Source organism: Dermochelys coriacea, chromosome 12 (genome assembly GCF_009764565.3).
Source record: "Dermochelys coriacea isolate rDerCor1 chromosome 12, rDerCor1.pri.v4, whole genome shotgun sequence".
NCBI classification, from domain to species: Eukaryota; Metazoa; Chordata; order Testudines; family Dermochelyidae; genus Dermochelys; species Dermochelys coriacea.
In genome coordinates this window covers 15,030,301-15,052,752 of record NC_050079.1, presented here as the reverse complement: position 1 = coordinate 15,052,752, position 22,452 = coordinate 15,030,301, and the positions used below count along the sequence as shown (strand labels likewise).

Here is a 22,452-nt window from a genome sequence, read left to right as displayed (position 1 = left end):
AAATTAAAATATTCAGTATGCTAAAGAATATTTACAGTTTTTTTCAGTTTATTGTACTGCTCTATTACAGAAAATGTCATACTATTCAAGAAAATAAGCATACATACTTGTTTTAAAATTCCTTGGGTTTTATTCTACTTGTTCAGTGAAATATTTCATTTTTTACTGAGAAACAAAACACAATCTGCTGTTACATTTTATCATCACTTTATTATCTTGAACAGTTCTATCAGAATCAAATAAGCAAAATTCAGCAAATGAAGTATACAATATTTTAGTATAATTTGATAGGATTGACAGAGAACATTTAACAATGAGTTACAAAGGAAAATATATTTATAAACAACCTAGAGTGTAATGTATATATGCCTTATAAATAATTTATAAAGTCTTCACAATGCAATACATAAACTACTTAAACAATCATTGAACATGCATTTACTTTATTTTAAGGGTTATCCTTTTCATTAATCATAGTTGCTAGGGCCTATAAAATAAAATAGTAATCCTTTTATAATGAAATAAGTAAGCTTAAAAATAAGAAAAACATTTGTGGTAAGTTTTGATCAATAATGACTGCACATTTATATATTATAGCTATTTAATATGGTATATAATCCATAACAAGGGACAGGGCTGCTTCAGCCTACCCACCAGGACTCAGTCTGAGTCTTAGTACCCTTCCCACACAAGGGGGACAGAGGATCTCAGCAGGGCGAGGACCTCAGCCCATGAGGGCCACAAGCAGGGTAAGGACCTCAGCCTATGAGGGCCACAAGGTCTCACCTTATCAGAGGAGCCTAAGGACCAACTCCAAAATCCCAGATCTTTTACCTCTGGGAACCATTCATTTTATTCTCTGAACTGCACTGGAACCTGACTGCAATTTGCAATGAACAAAACAACTCTGCCCCAGTACCTCAGTGAGGTCCTAAATGTGTTCCTACTCAGCCCACTGTGGCTAGAAGGTGCATTGAGAAAAACTCCCTGGTCCTCTGTCAATTGGCCCACAAGAGAAAAAATTCATTCCTGATCCCCTAAATAGATGATTGGCTAGACCTGGAGCATTTTTCAGGCTGGGTTCCCATTCCTAGTTCAGGTGGGTAGCTGGAGCAGAGCCAAAAGAGGTGCTTTATAGCTTGTGCTGGGCTAAATCCTGGGAGTGAGGAATGCTGGTCAATCAGCTCCCCTCTCCTCCAGCTGGCCTATGGGTGCCAGAGACTCCCAGGGAGGAGCTACCTATTGTCCCTTGGAGATGTCCCCCTTTCACTGCTGGCCCAATCAAGTTCCAAGTGTGTGGCATTTCTATATTATAAGCAGGGTCCTGTGTAATCTATAGCACCATGGACCCAAATTCTGCAGCAATGTTAATTAGGGCTTCATCCTATGAAGCGCTTAGCACCCCTTCACTTCCCTACAGTTCAGTGAGAGTTGAAGGTACTCAGCACCTTATGGGAATCAGTTTCTTAGTAAGCAAACGTCTACCATAACAGAAGACAAAACAAGTCATTTAGATACTACTCAGAACCTGACTACGGAGTACTTCACCAAGTTACCATTTACAAGAAATCTAAACCAAACCCCAGAGCCACATTACAAACTTGGAGAAATGTCAGATCCAAATCAAAACATTTATGGCTTGTTCCCGTCTCTAAGATCCCAAAGGTTCAAGGTTCTCAGCATGCTGGAATTCAATGAGTCAATGAGAGTTCAGCTTCTCACAGGAGATGCTCAGCATTTTGGAGAATTGTGTCTTAAGGACTTGAATCTGCACCACTGAAGTCAATGGAAACTTTGCCATTGAAATAGGTGAAGAATCAGGCAGGAAGGAAGAATGCACCCTGAAGCTCCAAACACACATGTAATGCACCCGATTACTTCCATTGATATCAACGGAACTCCTCAGGTATAACACATTAAATATGTGTGTGTATATATAAAGAGTTTGCAGGATCACAACAAAGCAGATGGGGCAGATTTGTGGGAGGGGTTTTACTGTGGGGATTCGAATCCCCTTGAGGGATATTAGGCATAAGGTAATGTTAAAAAAAAAAAGAAGAAGAAGTCGGGGCAGGGTTGGGCTATATTGTAAAGACAATGATTTTACAGGAAGGAGTTGATGGCGGGTGGCCAAGCCATTCAACCAATTGCCTGTGGAGAACTTGTGGGTTTTTTCCCCCTGAGGCTTGGCCCTCATGAAGGCTACTGGAGAATATTGATTACTTCATCACCTTCTGGGGTTCATAATGACATAGACACCTTGTTACCATCATTCTGAATCGGGGTGGCATCAGCACAGCTAGTTAAGGCTGCAGAGGCAATTCAGGCAATCGGGCATTGGCAAGCATGCAGAACATATGTGAGACCCTAAGTGGCAAGTCAACATTAATTTGTTGTAATCTCATTTCAGATGTGGGAAGACCAGCCATGCAGATGTTGGTGTGGATCTGCAGTCACAGTATTGGCTTTTGGGCATATAGGCAGGCAGCCAAGGTGTCTGAAGGCTTGCAGCTGGGATTCGGCCATGAGGCAATCCTGAGTTGGCATGGAAATAGAGGCATACTAGGAGACCAGCTGATGCCATTGCTGGTTGCCTGTCAGCAGTCACCAGGTATAACTGTGGGGCACCTTGAGGAAAATGATTGGGGAAATGTGTAAAAGGGTGGAACTAACGCTCAGAGTGGAAGAGAGACTTCAGGCTGATCCTCAAACTTTTTCTAGGAGTAAAAATTGTGGGGTTGGACATGCTTCAATGCTTCAGGGTCTGGTGGGAAGCTGTGAAATCCCCCCCACCCCCAGGTGGACAAGGCAATATGTGAACAGGGAGGTAGCCACATTCCTTGTAGCCAGAGGAGGGTGGGTAATTTCACAGCCTGGCATAGCATATGGAGCACCAGAATTATTTCAGGAGAATAGGGTTCATCTATCAGACTTTGGTTTCAACATTTTTTGGATGCTATAAAAAGGGCATTGGGAGATGTTTGAGAACCTGACGGTGTTTGTGTGTGGGGAGAAGATAGCTAAGCTAATTGCTGACATCTCCTTATGATTGATGTGCAGTGCAGGTAGTCCATAGGGAAGGCATCCAACGACCAGATAAATGACTTGGTAAAGGACTTAAAAAGGAGGTGTTAGTTAAAAGAACAGAATGGGGGGAGGTTTGGGGCTCCCATGAGTGGTAGGGCACCCTAACCCTACAAGAGGGGTGGAGGATGGTGAGGTCCCAGCCATGGGTTGGGTGCAGGACCTGGATGAAAAATGAAGGGGAGCTAGCAGAAACTATTGCATGAACATGGAGTTGCCTGCACTATACATTTTCACCTGCCAGGTAGTCCCAGACATCTAATAATAAAGAATAAAATAATAATAATAATAATATTGCAGCCTGATTAAATCCTATCAAGTGTCAACTTCTTTCAGTAGAACTGGACAAGAGTTTTTGGAAAACAAAACAATCATGCGATATTTAGTTAACTGTGAAGTTTAAAGAAATAGATTTTAAAAACTTGGTGGCAACAATCTGGTATAAATGATCAGTTCGTCAAACACTGTACTAGTATTATGAAATAAGTTACGTTCCCCTCTCCCTCATTTTCTTTTTAAAAAAGTGAAAGTACTGAGCACAACCAGTAATATTCTCTCACTCTATGGGTAGCCTTATCCATATTTTTATATAAGAACAATAGCTTTTCTTCTCCGTTTATAGCAGTATGATTATTCAGATATATATTACAAGTGTCTACAGTTCTGGAAGCTCCATATATCCTTTGTTCTTCTGTCACAGTTATGCGTGTTTATCTCTGCAGATCTACCTACTACAATGGCAAGTTTTCTTAGATTCCACTTGTAACCTGGAGAGATTGGGAGGTCAGGGGCGGGGGAAGGGGGAGGTTGCACTTTTCAGGCCAATCCAAAATTTCAGAGTAAGTGTGTGTGTGCGCACGTGCCTCTGAATGCCTAGCATCCTTTAGAACACACCCACACTTTTATAGGAAACACAGCCAACTCTGCTAAGCCTTTACCCAGGCCCTTGTAAACATAGTAGATTAAGATTTAGATAGCATCATAAATATAATCCAATATAATTCAAATACTGGAAAGTTAATTTACTGGAAAATGTGAATAGTAGATGAAAGTATGCAGTGAAACTTAATACAATCAGTTACATAAAAAAAACCCCTAATGTACGGCCCTGACAGAAGTTTATAATATATTGTTGGTCTGCTTCTATCAATGTACAATTGCTTTAACACACTGATATTTCTCTACTGTTCCCTTCTTCTGTATGTACAGCTGTTAGAATATCTTTACTATTAGAGAATGCTTTCCCCCCCCTTCACAATTTATGTGGGATTTTCACATTTGTATTGTACAGCATGGTTTTCAGCCAAGTTGTTTATTTTAGTAAAAATAAACCACTCTCTTGCTTTATTCCCTCAGCACTGAGAAGGGCTTCTTACAGTGTTGCTGTGCACTGTTTTAGGAAATTAAGAATTTGTTACACCATGAATCAGACCAGTAAGACAGCACAAAAAGAGCACTGTTTCTCAGTAAAAATAAGTTTGTTTCAGGTCAATATTTCTTCAGTTGCAGATTTACAGTATGTAACCTGCTGGTATTTATATAATATACAGTAATTGCTGAGAGGCATGTGGAAAATATACTATTAGTATTATTTACTTCTAGGAATCCAACTTGAGAAACCAAAATATATCATGAATTTTCCATATTTTTCATAAAACAATGACCTTATTGTTTCAGTTTCAATATGGGAAAGAGTAGGGCATTGAGCTGAAATGGTTCTAGCATGCAGTAAAAACTTAATCCAACGGTCTTTGCACACGTAAGAGTCCCACTGACATATTAAAGTCAGCACGTTTTGTACAGCAGGGCTACAAGTTCAGGTACTAATTAGGCCTCTGGACAAAACCTAGGCAACACTAGTACATGAATATTGTGCAATCTAAATATTTTAGCTATAATAGCAGCAAAGCTAAATGGCACCAAACCGAAGCACCAAACCAGTCTTGTACTTTTTCCACAGAAGTAGCTCCACTGCCATTTTCTTAAATATATGAGTAAGTTACATGATAATTGAGGGTTAGTAGGGTGGGACATGATTTTGAGTTAACATAAAAAAACGGGCTTTGTTGCAAGGATAGGTTCCTGGGTTACAGAGTAGCAGCCGTGTTAGTCTGTATTCGCAAAAAGAAAAGGAGTACTTGTGGCACCTTAGAGACTAACAAATTTATTAGAGCATAAGCTTTCGTGAGCTACAGCTCACTTCATCGGATGCATTTGGTGGAAAAAACAGAGGAGAGATTTATATACACACACACAGAGAACATGAAACAATGGGTTTATCATACACACTGTAAGGAGAGTGATCACTTAAGATAAGCCATCACCAACCGCAGGGGGGGGAAGGAGGAAAACCTTTCATGGTGACAAGCAGGTAGGCTAATTCCAGCAGTTAACAAGAATATCAGAGGAACAGTGGGGGGTGGGGTGGGAGGGAGAAATACCATGGGGAAATAGTTTTACTTTGTGTAATGACTCATCCATTCCCAGTCTCTATTCAAGCCTAAGTTAATTGTATCCAGTTTGCAAATTAATTCCAATTCAGCAGTCTCTCGTTGGAGTCTGTTTTTGAAGCTTTTTTGTTGAAGTATAGCCACTCTGAGGTCTGTGATCGAGTGACCAGAGAGATTGAAGTGTTCTCCAACTGGTTTTTGAATGTTATAATTCTTGACGTCTGATTTGTGTCCATTCATTCTTTTACGTAGAGACTGTCCAGTTTGGCCAATGTACATGGCAGAGGGGCATTGCTGGCACATGATGGCATATATCACATTGGTAGATGCACAGGTGAACGAGCCTCTGATGGTGTGGCTGATGTGATTAGGCCCTATGATGGTATCCCCTGAATAGATATGTGGACAGAGTTGGCAACGGGCTTTGTTGCAAGGATAGGTTCCTGGGTTAGTGGTTCTGTTGTGTGGTGTGTGGTTGCTGGTGAGTATTTGCTTCAGATTGGGGGGCTGTCTGTAAGCAAGGACTGGTCTGTCTCCCAAGATCTGAGAGAGCGATGGCTCGTCCTTCAGGATAGGTTGTAGATCCTTGATGATGCGTTGGAGGGGTTTTAGTTGGGGGCTGAAGGTGATGGCTAGTGGCGTTCTGTTATTTTCTTTGTTGGGCCTGTCCTGTAGTAGGTGACTTCTGGGTACTCTTCTAGCTCTGTCAATCTGTTTCTTCACTTCAGCAGGTGGGTATTGTAGTTGTAGGAATGCATGATAGAGATCTTGTAGGTGTTTGTCTCTGTCTGAGGGGTTGGAGCAAATGCGGTTATATCGTAGAGCTTGGCTGTAGACAATGGATGGAGTGGTCTGATCTGGATGAAAGCTAGAAGCATGTAGGTAGGAATAGCGGTCAGTAGGTTTCCGATATAGGGTGGTGTTTATGTGACCATCGCTTATTAGCACCGTAGTGTCCAGGAAGTGGATCTCTTGTGTGGACTGGTCCAGGCTGAGGTTGATGGTGGGATGGAAATTGTTGAAATCCTGGTGGAATTCCTCAAGGGCTTCTTTTCCATGGGTCTAGATGATGAAGATGTCATCAATGTAGCGCAAGTAGAGTAGGGGCATTAGGGGACGAGAGCTAAGGAAGCATTGTTCTAAGTCAGCCATAAAAATGTTGGCATACTGTGGGGCCATGCGGGTACCCATCGCAGTGCCACTGATTTGAAGGTATACATTGTCCCCAAATGTGAAATAGTTATGGGTGAGGACAAAGTCACAAAGTTCAGCCACCAGGTTAGCCGTGACATTATCGGGGATACTGTTCCTGATGGCTTGTAGTCCATCTTTGTGTGGAACGTTGGTGTAGAGGGCTTCTACATCCATAGTGGCTAGGATGGTGTTTTTAGGAAGATCACCAATGGACTGTAGTTTCCTCAGGAAATCGGTGGTGTCTCGAAGATAGCTGGGAGTGCTGGTAACGTAGGGCCTGAGGAGGGAGTCTACATAGCCAGACAATCCTGCTGTCAGGGTGCCAATGCCTGAGATGATGGGGCGTCCAGGATTTCCAGGTTTATGGATCTTGGGGAGCAGATAGAATACCCCAGGTCGGGGTTCTAGGGGTGTGTCTGTGCGGATTTGTTCTTGTGCTTTTTCAGGGAGTTTCTTGAGCAAATGCTGTAGTTTCTTTTGGTAACTCTCAGTGGGATCAGAGGGTAATGGCTTGTAGAAAGTGGTTTTCGAGAGCTGCCTAGCAGCCTCTTGTTCATATTCCGAACTATTCATGATGACGACAGCACCTCCTTTGTCAACCTTTTTGATTATGATGTCAGAGTTGTTTCTGAGGCTGTGGATGGCACTGTGTTCTGCATGGCTGAGGTTATGGGGCAAGCGATGCTGCTTTTCCACAATTTCAGCTCGTGCACGTCGGCGGAAGCACTTTATGTAGAAGTCCAGGCTGCTGTTTCGACCTTCAGGAGGAGTCCACCCAGAATCCTTCTTTTTGTAGTGTTGGTAGGAAGGTCTCTGTGGGTTAATATGTTGGTCAGAGGTGTGTTGGAAATATTCCTTGAGTCAGAGACGTCGAAAATAGGATTCTAGGTCACCACAGAACTGTATCATGTTCGTGAGGGTGGAAGGGCAAAAGGAGAGGCCCCGAGATAGGACAGATTCTTCTGCTGGGCTAAGAGTATAGTTGGATAGATTAACAATATTGCTGGGTGGGTTACGGGAACCACTGTTGTGGCCCCTTGTGGCATGTAGTATTCCGTTGCCAACTCTGTCCACATATCTATTCAGGGGACACCATCATAGGGCCTAATCACATCAGCCACACTATCAGAGGCTCGTTCACCTGCGCATCTACCAATGTGATATATGTCATCATGTGCCAGCAATGCCCCTCTGCCATGTACATTGGCTAAACTGGACAGTCTCTACGTAAAAGAATGAATGGACACAAATCAGACGTCAAGAATTATAACATTCAAAAACCAGTTGGAGAACACTTCAATCTCTCTGGTCACTCGATTACAGACCTAAGAGTGGCTCTCCTTCAACAAAAAAGCTTCAAAAACAGACTCCAACGAGAGACTGCTGAATTGGAATTAATTTGCAAACTGGATACAATTAACTTAGGCTTGAATAGAGACTGGGAATGGATGAGTCATTACACAAAGTAAAACTATTTCCCCATGTTATTTCTCCCCCCCACCCCACCCCCTACTGTTCCTCAGATATTCTTGTTAACTGCTAGAAATAGCCTACCTTGCTTGTCACCATGAAAGGTTTTCCTCCTTCCCCCCCCTGCTGCTGGTGATGGCTTATCTTAATTGATCACTCTCCTTACAGTGTGTATGATAATCCCATTATTTCATGTTCTCTGTGTGTGTGTGTGTGTGTGTGTGTATATATAAATCTCCCCTCTGTTTTTTCCACCAAATGCATCCGATGAAGTGAGCTGTAGCTCACGAAAGCTTATGCTCAAATAAATTTGTTAGTCTCTAAGGTGCCACAAGTACTCCTTTTCTTTTTGCGAATACAGACTAACACGGCTGCTACTCTGAAACCTGAGTTAACATAAGTTAGGCTTCTGAATTTGGTGCCCATATAGGCATTGAACTCTCTCTCATGGGACAGATCCCTCACCAATTATTTATAAAAAGTGTTTAAATAATTTCTTGGCCATTTCCATTTGAATTAATGTTGGTGCTGATGTATTAATTCGTCATCACACACACATTGTTCTGCAGTCTTTGGCTTTTTCCTATTTCCTTTTCATATTGTGTATTTTAATTCTAATGTGCAGCACTTTGGCAAGATGAGAATTTTTTCTTTAAAAAATAAAACAAATAGTGTAGTTGCCAGATACACCTTCACTTTTTCTTCCTCCTTATTTAGGGCCCAAAACTGCAGCTTTTAGTTAAGTCTCAAAACAAAGAGTACCATGTCCCAGTTTCTCAGTGACTAGCCCAAATCAGTACCAAGATCATCATCATCATCATCATCATGATGTTCCCATTATGCCTCTGGCATTTAGGGCCGCAGTGAAGCTCCTCCACTGCTGTCTGTTTCTGGCAAGTCTTTCAGTGGTTCTCCAGCTGTGCCCCAGGTTTTTCAGCTCATCTTCCACAGCTCTTCACCTTGTTTCCAGGTGGCCTCGTTGGTGGTAATGGAATCAGTTTGTATCCGAAGCACACGGCCAGTCTATCTCCACCACCTCCCGGCAATGGTGGTGCTCATATCCTCTTGGCTGCACTGTGTCAATAGATTATGTGCTCAAACCAATATTAAAGCTGAACCCAGCCAAGACTGCGATAACACTCGAAGGAAGAGCACTTCCAAAGAACTCCATGATGTTCTCTACTGTTAAGGTCTAGGTGGTGTGGCAACATGTACTATGGAAGTTAGTTCTTACACTAATGTGTTCATATTTATTTGGTCCATGTAGACCCTGATGATGCACACTAAAGATTCCCAACTGTGCTTTAATGTTAAATCTAGATAGATACTGAAGTTTTTTGTGAGGCACCAAACAAAAACACAGATACTTTTAATTATTCCCTGCTGAAGTTATAGCAATGAAGGTTATTAGCATGCCTAATTTTGAGCCAATGTTTGTTATCCTACTTAACACTGGATGATGATTTTAAGTGTTCAGAGCACAGTGAAAAAAGTTAAAATATTCCTAAAAAGAAAATCAGTTAAGGATGACATGCTTCATACTGTTCATTTTGTAATTTTAAGTTACTAAGTTACTCAGCCTTCATGTTTACAAAAGATCATATCAACTTATGGGTGTTTACGTCTGTTTTTCCAGGAGAATTGAGCTTAATTGTTCCAGACACTCTCACACAGAAGAGAACTAAAAGTTAAAGATGCTATATTTAAACTTAAAAGAAAAATGTTACTTTCTGTAATATAAAGCGTGAATTTTTCAAAGGGGACTTCTGAAACATGCCTGCAATATTTCCAGGTGTACCTGTTTCTGCAAACGAAACTGAAAACTAGGAGCAGAAAATGTTTTTGCAGGGTTTTGGGGTGGGGAACTGGCTTACATTTTTAGAACGTAGGTGAAGACTCTGCCATTAATTTTTTAATTCATCCATGTTATTTCAGTGCCAGAGACATGGCAGAAGAGAATCTTGCACAGATGTTTTAAAGTAGTAGTAGAAGAGGACATGACTTCAGTATCTGTTAATGCTTGGGGACATGTGATTCTTACAATGGCTTTGGAAAGTGGTTCTCCACCATATCCAGTACCATTGTCAAGGGAATGCAAGGTCCCAACCTAGCTCACATAGAATCATAGAATCATAGAATATCAGGGTTGGAAGGGACCCCAGAAGGTCATCTAGTCCAACCCCCTGCTCAAAGCAGGACCAAGTCCCAGTTAAATCATCCCAGCCAGGGCTTTGTCAAGCCTGACCTTAAAAACCTCTAAGGAAGGAGATTCTACCACCTCCCTAGGTAACGCATTCCAGTGTTTCACCACCCTCTTAGTGAAAAAGTTTTTCCTAATATCCAATCTAAACCTCCCCCATTGCAACTTGAGACCATTACTCCTCGTTCTGTCATCTGCTACCATTGAGAACAGTCTAGAGCCATCCTCTTTGAAACCCCCTTTCAGGTAGTTGAAAGCAGCTATCAAATCCCCCCTCATTCTTCTCTTCTGCAGACTAAACAATCCCAGCTCCCTCAGCCTCTTCTCATAAGTCATGTGCTCTAGACCCCTAATCATTTTTGTTGCCCTTCGTTGTACTCTTTCCAATTTATCCACATCCTTCCTGTAGTGTGGGGCCCAAAACTGGACACAGTACTCCAGATGAGGCCTCACCAGTGTCGAATAGAGGGGAACGATCACGTCCCTCGATCTGCTCGCTATGCCCCTACTTATACAACCCAAAATGCCATTGGCCTTCTTGGCAACAAGGGCACACTGCTGACTCGTATCCAGCTTCTCGTCCACTGTCACCCCAAGGTCCTTTTCCGCAGAACTGCTGCCGAGCCATTTGGTCCCTAGTCTGTAGCGGTGCATTGGATTCTTCCATCCTAAGTGCAGGACCCTGCATTTATCCTTATTGAACCTCATTAGATTTCTTTTGGCCCAATCCTCCAATTTGTCTAGGTCCTTCTGTATCCTATCCCTCCCCTCCAGCGTATCTACCACTCCTCCCAGTTTAGTATCATCCGCAAATTTGCTGAGAGTGCAATCCACACCATCCTCCAGATCATTTATGAAGATATTGAACAAAACGGGCCCCAGGACCGACCCCTGGGGCACTCCACTTGACACCGGCTGCCAACTAGACATGGAGCCATTGATCACTACCCGTTGAGCCCGACAATCTAGCCAGCTTTCTACCCACCTTATAGTGCATTCATCCAGCCCATACTTCCTTAACTTGCTGACAAGAATGCTGTGGGAGACCGTGTCAAAAGCTTTGCTAAAGTCAAGAAACAATACATCCACTGCTTTCCCTTCATCCACAGAACCAGTAATCTCATCATAAAAGGCGATTAGATTAGTCAGGCATGACCTTCCCTTGGTGAATCCATGCTGACTGTTCCTGATCACTTTCCTCTCCTCTAAGTGCTTCAGGATTGATTCTTTGAGGACCTGCTCCATGATTTTTCCAGGGACTGAGGTGAGGCTGACCGGCCTGTAGTTCCCAGGATCCTCCTTCTTCCCTTTTTTAAAGATGGGCACTACATTAGCCTTTTTCCAGTCATCCGGGACTTCCCCCGTTCGCCACGAGTTTTCAAAGATAATGGCCAAGGGCTCTGCAATCACAGCCGCCAATTCCTTCAGCACTCTCGGATGCAATTCGTCCGGCCCCATGGACTTGTGCACGTCCAGCTTTTCTAAATAGTCCCTAACCACCTCTATCTCTACAGAGGGCTGGCCATCTCTTCCCCATTTTGTGTTGCCCAGCACAGCAGTCTGGGAGCTGACCTTGTTAGTGAAAACAGAGGCAAAAAAAGCATTGAGTACATTAGCTTTTTCCACATCCTCTGTCACTAGCTTGCCTCCCTCATTCAGTAAGGGGCCCACACTTTCCTTGGCTTTCTTCTTGTTGCCAACATACCTGAAGAAACCCTTCTTGTTACTCTTGACATCTCTTGCTAGCTGCAGCTCCAGGTGCGATTTGGCCCTCCTGATATCTTTCCTACATGCCCGAGCAATATTTTTATACTCTTCCCTGGTCATATGTCCAACCTTCCACTTCTTGTAAGCTTCTTTTTTATGTTTAAGATCCGCTAGGATTTCACCATTAAGCCAAGCTGGTCGCCTGCCATATTTACTATTCTTTCGACTCATCGGGATGGTTTGTCCCTGTAACCTCAACAGGGATTCCTTGAAATACAGCCAGCTCTCCTGGACTCCCTTCCCTTTCATGTTAGTCCCCCAGGGGATCCTGGCCATCTGTTCCCTGAGGGAGTCAAAGTCTGCTTTCCTGAAGTCCAGGGTCCGTATCCTGCTGCTTACCTTTCTTCCCTGCGTCAGGATCCTGAACTCAACCAACTCATGGTCACTGCCTCCCAGATTCCCATCCACTTTTGCTTCCCCCACTAATTCTACCCGGTTTGTGAGCAGCAGGTCAAGAAAAGCGCTCCCCCTAGTTGGCTCCCCTAGCACTTGCACCAGGAAATTGTCCCCTACGCTTTCCAAAAACTTCCTGGATTGTCTATGCACCGCTGTATTGCTCTCCCAGCAGATATCAGGAAAATTAAAGTCACCCATGAGAATCAGGGCATGCGATCTAGTAGCTTCCGTGAGTTGCCGGAAGAAAGCCTCATCCACCTCATCCCCCTGGTCCGGTGGTCTATAGCAGACTCCCACCATGACATCACTCTTGTTGCACACACTTCTAAACTTAATCCAGAGACACTCAGGTTTTTCCACAGTTTCGTACCGGAGCTCTGAGCAGTCATACTGCTCCCTTACATACAGTGCTACTCCCCCACCTTTTCTGCCCTGCCTGTCCTTCCTGAACAGTTTATAACCATCCATGACTGTACTCCAGTCATGTGAGTTATCCCACCAAGTCTCTGTTATTCCAATCACGTCATAATTCCTTGACATCACCAGGACCTCCAGTTCTCCCTGCTTGTTTCCAAGGCTTTGTGCATTTGTATATAAGCACTTGAGATAACCTGTTGATCGCCCCTCATTCCCAGTATGAGGCAGGAGCCCTCCCCTCACAGACATTCCTGCCTGTGCTTCCTCCCGGTATCCCGCTTTCCCACTTACCTCAGGGCTTTGGTCTCCTTCCCCCGGTGAACCTAGTTTAAAGCCCTCCTCACTAGGTTAGCCAGCCTGCTGGCAAAGATGTTCTTCCCTCTCTTCGTAAGATGGAGCCCGTCTCTGCCCAGCACTCCTCCTTCATGGAACACCATCCCATGGTCAAAGAATCCAAAGCCTTCTCTCCGACACCACCTGCGTAGCCATTCGTTGACCTCCACGATTCGACATCATTTTGTTGGCCTTTTTAGTCAACATATTCATAACTGAATTATGTGTGGCCTAAATCTCACTGCAGGCCATTGCTGTCCACAAGAAAAATCCTTGCTTTCCAATAACAACAGGATTGTGAAGTGGCAAATTCTGCCCTATTTATTTAATCCACGTGGCAAGCACTAGATGGTGTAGCCAAATTGCATCACCCAGTTGAAACTAGAGAGGATAGCCAGGAAAAAAAAACCCACACACATCACACCCAGATTTAGCACATACACTGCTTTTCAGGTTGAATCTGAGTAGGTAAGTCTCAGGACTGCCATATTCGAAAATTAGGTTTTAGTCCCAAAGTTGAATGACTGTGAAACTGATTGGCTTGTGTATGGTGTGGAGGGGAGGGGTTTATATGTTATTACCTTCTAAGGCTGGGGTATGGGACCGTGATAAAAATGAAGTCAGCCAGGCAGCATGAGTGGCATTGGGACTCACACCCACATTTAGAAAATCATGGAAGCCTGAAAGGCAGCAGAGAATATGGACCACTCACTGGGTATGGGTCATTGTGCACAGAATAATCCTTTGGGGTCCACTGCTGGGGGAGAGGGAAGACATTCAGTTAAGGGAGAACCAGTGGCTGTTGTGTTCCTCTTGTCTGGAAAGCTTCAGCATGCTGCCAAAGGAGGCATTGAAGTGAAACGGAGGCAAGAGGATGACACATTTTGGGGAGCTCCCTGACCAGGAAAGTGTTCTGTCACTACTTGCACTGTAACATTGGGTGCCTTTATGCTATACAGCTGTGGCTCAGACCCCTGACATCAACACAAGGTCCTAGCAGCCTAGTTACTCCTTGCAGGGGGACACCAACAGCTCTTCCAGCCCTAAGCCTCCCCACATCAGTCCTTCAGAGTTTTTATCCACCATGCACTTGAACCATTGCTCTCTGCTTCATCCACCCTGAAGGCATGAAATCAGCCCCCTCCACCCACCTACTTTGGCACACACCTGCCACACAGTTTTTACCCCAAGCAGCTCTCTGTTGTGCTAACTAAACAAAAAGGTTTCAGAGTAGCAGCCGTGTTAGTCTGTATTCGCAAAAAGAAAAGGAGTACTTGTGGCACCTTAGAGACTAACAAATTTATTTGAGCATAAGCTTTCGTGAGCTACAGCTCACATCTCCCCTCTGTTTTTTCCACCAAATGCATCTGATGAAGTGAGCTGTAGCTCACGAAAGCTTATGCTCTAATAAATTTGTTAGTCTCTAAGGTGCCACAAGTACTCCTTTTCTTTAAACAAAAAGGTTTATTTATAGAAAAAAACAAACAAAAAGATTCAGAGATGAAATTGTAAGGGAGAGTAAATATGTACAAGTTATACAGTACATGAACAAAGATGCATCCTCAGGTTTTTCACTTCTGTATTAGATAAAAATCTCTTTAATACAATTTGCCTGTTGCCTTTGAACAGTTTCCAAGCACACACTGTAGGTTAGAGGCATCCAGGGTCAGACAGCTTCCTGCATAGAGGCTGGCCTTCAGTTTCTGGATTAAAGAGCCTCAGGCAGAAGCCTACTTTTAAAGTGCTTTTCCCTCCCCACTTATTCGAAGTGTAGAGATCCCCTCTTAGCTTGAGAGCTGGAGTCTCCCAGTCTTTCCATTAACTCTAGTGATCCACCATGCTCTCCTCCTGGCTGGCAGATGGGTTGCTACTTGGAGCTGGTTTTGTGTAAATCCTTGGCTTAGAAGATGCCCCTCCTTCCTGTGAGGTGTAGTTGAAATTGTAGTACAAATTTCTGAGCAAAGTTTTCTATATACATATATACAGATTATAGTTATGAATCTATGCATCTCATAGTGACCACCCAGTTCAGAACATTACAAGTTTTCATAAAAGACCATACCAGATGCACGTTTATAGTGCAATACAGTATGCAATCAGTTGAAGCAACTGCTCATTGTGGGGAGTTAAATCTTCTGTTCTCTATTGGCATGGTGATGGTGCCCAGACCCGATTGTGACAGAGGGTTTAGAGACTGCTACAAGAGCTCTGGCAGAGTTGTAGCCTCAACAGCATGCCACATGGAAAGGGAAAATTTGTGGGTGTCGTAACTGGAGCTCATTACTGGCTGACTAGTAGGGAGATATACATGTTTGCAGTCTTGCCAAGTGGCTCCAGTTTCCTTAGAAGCCAGTACTACAGTGGTACCTCTTTGAAGTAAAAGAATCAGCAGCCATTCATAAGCAGGGATATCAAGTCCAGGAGCAGCAGAATAAGCAGCCGTATTGCCACTGTGACTAGACATCTCCGTAGCCATTTTTATTACATGAGGGTGCTGTGCCAAACATTAATGACAGTATTTCTGCAAGTTCTCTCTACCCCTACAGGCCAGGAGCAACCATAGCATGAGCAAATGGTCCCTTTGTCCTCTTCCTGCCTACCTGATCTAATCCTGCCTGGCTACCAGGTGTGTCCAAAGTCTCCGAGATATTTGAATTAAACATGCGTGTTTTCTTGCATGTGTTACAAGATAATTAACTACAACCATGCAGTGTTTATTAATAAGAGCTTAAAACATGGTTAATACATTTCCCTCTCTTGGTATCCAATGTTAACTGAACATATTGGAGGTTAACGATGTGTTAAAAAAAAGCAGCTATGTTCTGTCAGCATTTTGTAGACATACTGTATAATATGAATTTCTACACCTCTAAAGAAGTATTCAGTGCAAGAAAGTTGAAGGGTGGCAACATTTTCATCATACGTTGCAAATATTCAGCCTAGAATGACCCTACTGTGTGAATAGTTAAGTGATTTACAAGACTTCGTTAGATTAAGTTGTGTTCTTATCATACAGTTAACTTTAATGTATATGGCAATCACACCAGAATGCTATTAAATCTAATGGTGCAGACAAGAGCAAGGGAGAATTACATGAATAGTTTCAAATAATGGGGCTGTGACCCTTTTAGGTGTGTCACACTGACTCATAGTAGCAACCTACTGCAATATTGAAGGCATTGCATGGGTCAAGATTTTCCGTTTTTTTCTTCTCTGCATCACAATGCTGTGGTTCTACAATCTTGTTTTATAGGAAAAGTTATACTTGTTCCTTAGTGTGAACAACAAATTGAAGTATTTCAATCATTAGCACTGGCATCTTTGTATAAACATGGTAAAGAGTAAGGGAAGGTAGACAGTGGAGTGAGTGAATGACAGGAATAATCTTATTCCATATATGAAAAAGATTTCAGTTTACAAATGGAAATGCCAACAAATTCCATCCTTCCCTTAAAAACACCAGCTTCCAGATAATACAGTACCTCATCTTATTATCAGTATCAATAATTCCATTTGGCAGTAGACAGCTAATTCTTTTCATGTGCTAATGATTAATCAGACAAGCCTATTTACTAATGTATCAGAATGCATTAGAAACATATGCTAATGGGGGACAGAACATCAATTCAAATATAAATGAACTACACTTACATTGGTTACCTATTGACTCATGTCAGAATGAAGTAGAAAATGTAATATACTTGTAAGCCATTACAATGAATGAAAATAGAATTTCACACTGTTAATTTTATTGACTTCTCTGTAAGCCTAAAGCCATGGTATATTAGACTTTTATAATACAGATGTTATAAGATGCCCATCATAATACCCATAGGACTTATATTTACTGTGTTAAACTCCTGTAATAATGTTCGGTTGAAACTATTTTGTAATGGAAAGAGGTAACATTATCAAATGCCCATAAAAACATATTTGTTTGTATTGCAGGATTCTAGGTCCCAATCCTGCAAAGCCCTTAAGTATGTGCTTATTTAACAATTTAAACACAGGAGTAAACAGAACTTTAAGTGCATTGTTGGATTGGGGCCACTGGTCACTGACATTCATAGGACTGTAGCCATAAGACAGTACTTCAAGAATCACTCAAAGGCTGAAAAGCTGGTTTGCTGGTACTTTACCACCATCTAGATATAGTATTCATGGAATGGATATCAACTTCCAAAGTATTAGATTAGTAAGGTACTGTTTTGGGAGTATAGTTAAATGCAGACAAGTGATTCAAAGAAGAAACGTGACAAGGTATCACACTTGTCATGTCACTAGCCTGAAATGCCAGTTTATTTAGGGCAAAAATATTAGGGCTGTCAATTAATCATGGTTAACTCACACAATTAACTCAAAAAATTAATTGTGATTAATCAGTTTTTTATTGCAATGTTAAACAATAGAATACCAAATGAAATTAAATATTTTCAGATATAGATTTAAATCAAAACACAGAATACAAAGTGTATATTATTTTTGATTACAAATATTTGCACTGTAAAAATGATAAACCAAATACTATTTTTCAGATCACTTCATACAAGCATTGTAGTGCCATCCTTGTCGCGAAATTGCAATTTACAAAATGTAGATTTGTTTTGTTACATTACTGCACTCAAACACAAAATGTAAGAGTTCAGAGCCTGCAAGTCCACTCAGTCCTACTTCTTGTTCAGCTACTCTCTCAAACAAAGAAGTTTGTTTACATTTGCAGGCGATAATGCTGCCCACTTCTTGTTTACAATGTCACCTGAAAGTGAGAACAGGCATTTGCAAGGCACTTTTGTAGCCGGCATTGCAAGGTATTTACGGCCAGATATACTAAACATTTTTATGCCCTTTCATGCTTCGGCTACCATTCCAGAGGACATGCTTCCATGCTGATGATGCTCGTTAAAAAAAAATGTGTTAATTAAACTTGTGACTGCATTCCTTGGGGGAGAATTGTACATCCCCTGCTCTGTTTTACCTGCATTCTGCCATATATTTCATGTTATAGCAGTCTCGGATGATGACCCAGCACATGTTCATTTTAAGAACACTTTCACAGCAGATTTGACAAATCGCAAAGAAGGTACTAATGTGAGATTCTAAAGATAGCTATGGCACTCGACCCAAGGTTTAAGAATCTGAAGTGCTGTCCAAAATCTGAGAGGGATGAGGCGTGGAGCATGCTTTCAGAAGTCTTAAAAGACCAACACACTGATGTGGAAACTACAGAACCTAAACCACCAAAAAAGAAAATCAACCTACTGCTGGTGGCATCTGACTCAGATGATAAAAATGAACATGCATTGGTCCACACTGCTTTGGATTATCATCAAGCAGAACCCATCACCAGCATGGATGCATGTCTCCTGGAATGGTGGTTGAAGCACAAAAGGACATATAAATCTTTAGTGCATCTGGCACAAAAATACCTTGTGACGTCGGCTTCAACAATGCCACGAGAACACCTGTTCTCACTTTCAGGTGACATTATAAACAAGAAGCAGGCAGCATTATCTCCTGCAAATGTAAATAAACTTGTTTGTCTGAGAGATTGGCTGAACAAGTAGTAGCACTGAGTGGGCTTGCAGGCTCTAAAGTTTTATATTGTTTTGTTTTTGAGTGCAGTTTTTTTGTACATAATTCTACATTTGTAAGTTCAACTTTCATGATAAAGAGATTGCATTACAGGACTCGTATTAGGTGAATCAAAAACTACTATTTTTTTACAGTGCAAATACTTGTAATCAAAAATACAATGTGAACACTGTACACTTTGTATTCTGTATTGTAATTGAAATCAATCTGAAAATGTAGAACACACCCAAAAATAATAAATAGTATTCTATTATTGTTTAACAGTGCGATCACTTGCCAGCCCTAAATAAATATTTGTTCTGACTCTTCTGTAGTCATATTACAATATACAAAAATAAATTACACTTTAAGATGCAAACGTTCCCATGTTATGTCAACCTACTGCATCACAACAAAAGACACAATAAACCAATACTTATTTAATGACTGACACAGTAACACTTCTCCTGCAGTTAGTAGCCTTTACTACTACTATATTCTTGTGCTCTGCTATGTTGTATATATCACTATTGAAGTTTCTATGTGAGAATGGAAAGAAGTAGGAAAGTTAGTACTTTGGCTTGGGACTACTTGGAAAAAAAAAAAATCAAAAAGCTCGAAGTGGAGTCCTGGGAACATCTAAACAGCTTCAGGATTTTAAGATACAATGTCAGGACAAGCCTTTCTGTATAGTATATTAACTAAGATTCACATGTAAAAATCCAAGATCTACACGTAGAAGTCCTCCACTATTACATGTTTAGCACCATGACTGAATAGACATCATGTGTGCACACACAGATTGATCCTTTCCACAGTTACCCCAAATTTACACATACAATTGTAAGTGGGCTTTTGCAGACTTTGTATGGGGACCTAAGCTACTGTTTTAAGATGAAGGGACCCTTCTGAAAGGCAGTTACTGAAATGTTCCATTGTTACCATGTGTGTTGATATCATCTTATCAACCCATATACTGTCATCTTGATATGTTTTAGCTAGTCAAATATGACAGCTGAAATATCAATAGTAGCAGTAATGGGTTGCAGGCTTGGAGCACATAAAACCTGCTTTGGAAGCTAGAAACACTGAAAATACTTCAACAAGAATGGAAGAGCTAAAAATGAACGCCACATAATATAAAGGAAAAACAATAAAAAGGAAGATGGGGGAGGGGGGATGTTCACTCAAAGCAAGTACAGGTTTGAAATGCTGCATGAACATTGTCTGAATTTCCAGTTTGTAAATAAGATAGGGAGAAAGACTATTTTTTTCTGGTTTGTTTCATTGCATACTGTTTGCACAGGTTTAGTCAGAACAATTATATGAGCAGATTTAGACAGCAAAATACAAAAAAAGACTTTTCTCCCTCATTATGTAAAGCACTGACTCTGAATGTTAGCCATCTGGAACTTGCTTCCCAGGGTCATCCAGTAAAAGGTTTCCAAGGTTGGCATATCAAGACCAAAAGTATGACTTTTACAGGGCAGTAAATCAGTGCAACACAGACATTTTGCTATCCAAGAAGGGGGCAGATTGTAGCAGCAGTAATAAAATGGCCTTTTCAGTCAGAATTAGGGCTAGTCTACACTTGAAAGATAAAATTCAGATTAAGGGAGAGTGTAAATTTAAAGCACAATAGCTATTCTTAAATAATTAAGATGTGCAGACACTTATTCAAAATTAATTAATCTAAACTGGAAAGAGGCACCCTACAGAAGAGTGAACTCACCACTGGAGTAGCAGGCTGCTTCCTCTCAAGCACTTCTGCCAAAATGCACTCTTGTCCTGCAGTGGTCTCTTCTCACAGCTCAGCCCTCCAGCCTGATCACGCTTTAGCCCCCTCCTTCTGCGGTAACAGAGTGTAACAAATAGGTGTTCAGCACTGACTTGGGACTTGAAACCCGGAACCAAGAAGGTTCAAGGACCATGAAGTATCCTCTCCCCCTTATGTCAGGGGGTTTCATATCACCTGCTCCAGGGGCAGGTAGGGGAACACAGGTCCTCCCAATCCTGTAGGTTCCAGCCCACAATCTTGTAGGGAGCAGGCAAGGTCTCTTGGCTTTTTCTGCTTTGGCCTTTCCCCGACAAACCTCTTTAGGCTTACCCTTCTCTCAGAACAGAGTTCACAGGGCTGGCCCCTGAAATCCCCCAATAAATCCCAAGCCAAACATACACTTAAAACCACCTTCTCCCTTCCTGGGACTTGAAGTTTTTCCCCTCTTAATTGAATGCCTCTCTGGAAGCCCAGTCTTGCCTTATTATCAGGGCTCACCAGTGGAGCCTACAGCTTCACACTGGCTGCTCCCCATCTCTCATCCCCTCTTACCAGACACTTTTCTACCGAGGAAAGGATTCATGGGCTTCCTCCTTGACTCTGCATGCTCTAATCCTACCTTGTGATTACAGAATAGCTCCCTACAGGTTCTTTGCAAACTGTGCTTCCCCTCTGTATAGTCACCACCCAGGTCCTTCCCTCCACCTCGGCTTCATGACTAATTAAGCCTGGAGTACCCTCAGGTGCAGCGAGATGCATTAATTGGCCTCAGGCCCACATAACCTATTCCTTGCTGTGTGGGGTATACACCCCATCACATGCCCTAATTCTGGTATTCGGGTGTCCATACATAGACTTATTCAGGAAAACTATTCCAGAATAACATTACAGGTATTTTTAGTTTTATTTTGGTTGGGGAAGACTCATGAGAAATTTTGTTGAGCAAAATTATGAAGCGTGCTCACTCTTGTTAAATACATGTATAAACTCTGAAATTTTCCTCTTCAACTTCTATGAAAACTGAACTTGTATGCACATAAACACACCAATACACATACACATATACACACAGAGGGATATTGGAAGTACCTGAACACTTCTAATCCAATGTGACTCCTTCTCAGACACTTTCATTATATTTCAGATGCCCTCAAATTCTGTTTAATTTATGTGGACCGAATCCATAAACCCAAAAAACCCTTGGGCTCTCCATTTCCCACCTGCCTTTATATACTTAAAAGAGTATTTGCAATGATAGGATGGCAATTAAAAAAAGAGAGAATTAAAATCTGCTTTATTCATGAGCACAGATAAATACAGAAACTACTCTACTTTATTCCCCATACATAATCTTTTGGATACTGTTAAAAAGATACATGGAGGATAAGCTGACTTTTGTTAATAATGTAACAATTCCTAAAGTGCAGTTTTAATCATGGGTAAAAATTTCAGAATTTGACAACCTTTTCCAGTCCCACTGGTAAAGGCTCTTCTTCAAGAATGTCTAATGCTGTTGCTTAGTTAGTGTTCAATACAAAACAGTCTATAATGCAATGCACTCTCTTTATGTGATGTTTAGATATGAGATTGATCTCAGAGGACACCCTGGAGTTCTGAAAGTAGGATTATTGGATTTTGTGGCTTTCTCAGATGTCAAAGATCTTTAAACAGTGTCTTGCAAAGTTGTTACATCCCACCTGTCTGTGAACTGCTTATGAACTCAACAGAGAGGGTAGTCTCCATGTTAATTAGGCTTTAAGGGGGAGATACAGATTCCTACGCCATCAAGTTAA

At 41.8% G+C, this 22,452-nt stretch overlaps 1 long non-coding RNA gene across 5 annotated transcripts in view; it reads right to left on the bottom strand.

Annotated features, from left to right (window-relative positions):
- Positions 1 to 21,338, bottom strand: part of LOC119841303 — a 338,866-nt gene extending 317,528 nt beyond the window's left edge. For 4 of the 5 annotated variants that reach the window (XR_006275069.1, XR_006275070.1, XR_006275068.1 and 1 more), the window contains exons 1-2: positions 21,061 to 21,338; positions 20,615 to 20,731 (exon numbers count right to left, since the gene is read on the bottom strand). This is a non-coding gene — a long non-coding RNA (uncharacterized LOC119841303). Of the gene's footprint in view, positions 1 to 14,804; positions 15,232 to 20,614; positions 20,732 to 21,060 lie in introns of those variants that run through there. The other variant, XR_006275067.1, reaches the window with a different exon arrangement.
- Between the last annotated feature and the right edge of the window lie 1,114 nt (positions 21,339 to 22,452).